At 44.7% G+C, this 4,172-nt stretch overlaps 1 pseudogene; it reads right to left on the reverse strand.

Moving 5' to 3' along the window:
* Positions 1-944: 944 nt before the first annotated feature.
* Positions 945-1,114, reverse strand: LOC130363403 (U2 spliceosomal RNA; annotated as a pseudogene).
* Positions 1,115-4,172: the final 3,058 nt, after the last annotated feature.

Consider the following 4,172-nt stretch of genomic DNA (forward strand, 5'->3'; position numbering starts at 1 on the left):
TTGACAGGCTTATAAAGCAGTCAGCACTGTCAGGTGAGTGTTGTGTGTGTCTGACCTCTATCTGACAGTGAAGCTGCGGAGTGCTCTGAGCTGTGGGCTAAAGACTGCAAACGGGCATACAGGCTGCCTGGAAGCCTGCCAGTGAACTTTTCTGTGGCTGAGCCATTAGCCGGGTGTGAACCGACACCTAGGATTTGTTTTGCTGTGTATGAACAAGCACCAAGTTGTTATGTTTTGCTGAGTGTGAATAAAACACTGAAGTTTGATTTACAACCTGGTTCCTTGCCTCTAAACTGCGTCCGCTAACCTGACTATCAGAGAAAATCCCCACAGTTACTACTTACCATTAGACAGTGGTCAGAGATAGAGCTGGGCTCATAATTAATCCTAGTAATATTTTGTAAAGTCAAATACTTTAATAATTTAAATCAAATAGCACCAGATCTATTCTGGAAGCTGCAGTGTAAGGCTAGGTTTCCACTTGTTTTTCTCTGGCAGTTTTTGGTAATCTGCCACTGCAGTTTTTGAGCCAAAGCCAGACGTGTATTCAAAAGGAATAGGACATAGAAAGGAAGGACTTATACTTCTCCTCCCTTATGGATCCACTTCTGACTTTGACTCAAAAACTGCAGTTTTTTAAAAGCGGTTACTCCCTTCCCCCTTTCTTTCTTGTCTATCTCTCTCTTTATTCATCACTGAATTAAAATCCCCAAAAATGTACATGTCCTCAATTTTTATATTCTATGAAATTAATTAATTTTACTAAGTCTTCTGTGTTAAATGGGGGTGGAATGTAAAGAAAGGCAAAAGTCCCCTCCCTACTTTCCAAATTTATGAACAAAAATATGTACCTAATTCTGTCAATGAATGTTTTATGAATCTTAATCTGTACCTTATTATGTATATGTACTGATACCCCTGCTTTATATCAATATGTAGAATGGAAATCTTCCACTGCCAACCGTCCAATGATATTGCCATATCAGGTCAGTGCATAGGATGACGGAAGCAAATGCTTTTAATATATGGTCCCCAGATAGGGGAATTATCAGATATTAAACAGATAAAATAACAAATACTACACTTGATCTTAGCCAAAAGACCGAGAAGAGTTGGCCACCATCTTTTTATTACGTATACTGTCTCTTTACAGATGTGAGTCTCCGCAGTGAGATGTCTATCCTTAGTGTGGTCACCATTGCCAGTTGCTAATGTGAATATAGCATGATACAGAAGGGTGTAGTGGAGGCATAGTTGTTCAGGATCTGCAAAGGGCTGGCAGAGTTAATGCAGATATAGGAGACAAACAAGAGGTCAGGGCAGATTCAATTCACTCAGGGTCAGGTCACGGTTTCAGGGTAAGACAGGCAGTGGATGGAAGAATGCTTAAATGGCGAGGAAGGTCAAACACCAGAGAAGCAGATTCAAAGCACACCTCTGCAGATCACTACAACAAAAGTACTGCATTGTTCAGGCACAGGTGGAAGGAATGTGCAGCAGAGTGGGAATTGGAGGAGGAATCAGCATGTACACTAGGACACAGCAGATCGGATGGGACATTTTATTATTTATTTATATTTAAAGTAAGGCATAACACATTCCTTTTGTCTTGGAATCTTTATATGATAGTACCAAATATATTGACACAAAATAAAATTTTGATGACTCAGTCTCTTTAACCACTTAAGGACCATGGGCGTATTCCGGTCCCCGCAACTCGGACTGGGCCAGGATGCCTGCTGAAATCATTCAGCCGCATCCTGTGACAATGCCTCGGGGGGTCCTGACCCCCCCCCCCCCCACCATGTAGGCAATCACCGCAGAATTCACACTGTGGCGATTCTGGTCATACGGGTCACGTGGGACCCAATGACCCAGAATTAGAAGGTGATGCTGCAATAGGTTCATCCAATAGCAGCTGGCAGAGGAGGGGTTAATGTCCCCTTCTATCAGCTGTGCTAGCCCACCGAGTTCAGTCAGTGGGCAGAGCTGAGAGAAGGAGCCAGGGACCACCCCCCTCTGACCAGATATGTGCAGAAGAAGTGGCCTCCAGCCACTGTTAGTGCAGGGGGAGTTATCTCTGGAAGAAGAGTTTGAAAAAAAAAAAAAGTAAAACATTTTTTCCCCTGACCCCTTTGCTTTTGGCTAGGCCCAATGAATATTATGCCATCAATGCAGCCGAAATGAGAACATTTTGGGGCCTCGTGCTGCATATGGGCCTAGTAAAAAAAAAAACTGTGTCAGGAAGTACTGGAGCGGTGACGTCCTCTACCAGACCCCGCTTTACAGCATGGTCATGACACAGAGGCGGTTCAAGGCCATACGGAAATGCCTGCATTACACTGATAATGCAGCATGTCCCCCCCTCCCCTCACAGCGATCCTGCCTATGACCGGCTTTACAAAATGAGGCCGGTAATTTATCCCTTTTGGGGCCAAATTTTGTGAGGCCAATGTACTCCTCAGGTAGCTTTCGGTGGATGAGTCTCTTATCAGTTTTAAGGGGAGACTCCTAGACACTCCTAGACACTCCCTTCGCTGCTTCAGGCCTCCGGTGTGCGTCCCCTGCGTCGTTACTATGCGCTGCACGGCGCGGCGCATGACGTCAGTGCGCCGCACCGTGCAGTGCATAGCAACGACGCAGTGGACGCACACCGGAGGCCTGAAGCAGCGCGGACCCGACCCCAGCAACAGGTAATTATGCAACCGGGGATGGGGGGAGGCAATGGGGCAGCGGCGCCGCTTCTCTTCCCTTTGCTATCGGCGCTGGCAATGGGGCGCCAGCACCGATAGTCAGGGGGACAGAACGGGCAGCGGCGCTGATAGCCAGGGGGAGAGAAGGGCCGGCAGCAGGGCTCTAGACCCCAGGAAAGGAAGGGGGAGAGAAGCCGGCAGCGATGGCCTCTCTCCCCCTGCCTTTCCTGGGGGTGTATCGGGGTATACACGCGCACACACGCATCCTCATTTTACCATGGATATGGTAAAATGAGGGTGCGTGTTTTAGGCCGGTGCGTGGTATACCCCGATTAATACGGTAAATTTCCCATACTTTGACCTGAATGTTCTGAGTCCAGAGTACATTCCAAATTTTAACCCCATAAACCACTAAATTGTCCAAATTACTCTTTTATAAAAATAAATAAAAATAAAAAAAATAACTGATAAGACCTCTGGGGTTATTTTTTCCAAAAATGGGTCATGAGTCACTGAGTCACTATCATCTGGGACTTTTTTATGTTGCCTCAAATGCGCAGCGCTCTCTCTACACCTGAGCGGAGTTCGCATTTGAGGCAACAGGTTGGGGACGGCCACACATATCACATTCCCAGAATGATGATTCAGAGCATAGGGTTTGGGCCGGGCATATTTTTTTACTTATGGCTATACTCTGGGTCATCATTCTGGGAACATAATTGTCATATCTGTAAACTCTGTAAACACTCAAGGCACTTGACAAAATTCTCCAAAAGCTGAATGGCGCTCCTGCTCTTCCGAGACCGGCGTGCACCCGCAGAGCAGTTAACGTCCTAATAAGAGGTATGTCCTTACTCTGAAGAAATGTATTTATAAATTTACAGTGACATTTTCTCCTATTACCACTTGTGAAAATTTAAAATTTAGGGTAACCCCAGCATTTTAGTGTAAAAAAAATAAAAATTTTCCTTTTCACATCCCACTTTAATGAACATTTATAAAAAAAAAAATAAAAAAAAATGTGTGGGGTGTTAAGGCTTACTTGTTAAGGCTTTAAGGTGTTAAGGCTTGCTTTCCAAAATGTGACTTCTTCTCTTCTCAACATTGTAGTGCGCCCGCAGTACACTTGACATCCACACATGGGGTATTTCCATACTCAGAAGAGATGGGGTTACACATTTTGGGGGGCATTTTCTCCTATTACCCCTTGTAAAAATGTAAACTTTGAGGAAAAAACAGCATTTTAGTGAAAAAATTAAATTAATTTACACATCCAAATGTAATGAAAAGTCGTCAAACACCTGTGGGGTGTTAAGGCTCACTGTACCCCTTTTTACGTTCCTTGAGGGGTGTAGTTTCCAAAATAGCATTCCATGTTGGGACTTTTTAGCTGTTCTGGCCCCACAGGGGCTTCTTAAATGTGACATGCCCCTAAAAACCATTTCAGAAAAACTCACGTTCCAAAATCCCATTGTTGCT

Source organism: Hyla sarda, chromosome 3, assembly GCF_029499605.1.
Source record: "Hyla sarda isolate aHylSar1 chromosome 3, aHylSar1.hap1, whole genome shotgun sequence".
Taxonomy (NCBI): Eukaryota; Metazoa; Chordata; class Amphibia; order Anura; family Hylidae; genus Hyla; species Hyla sarda.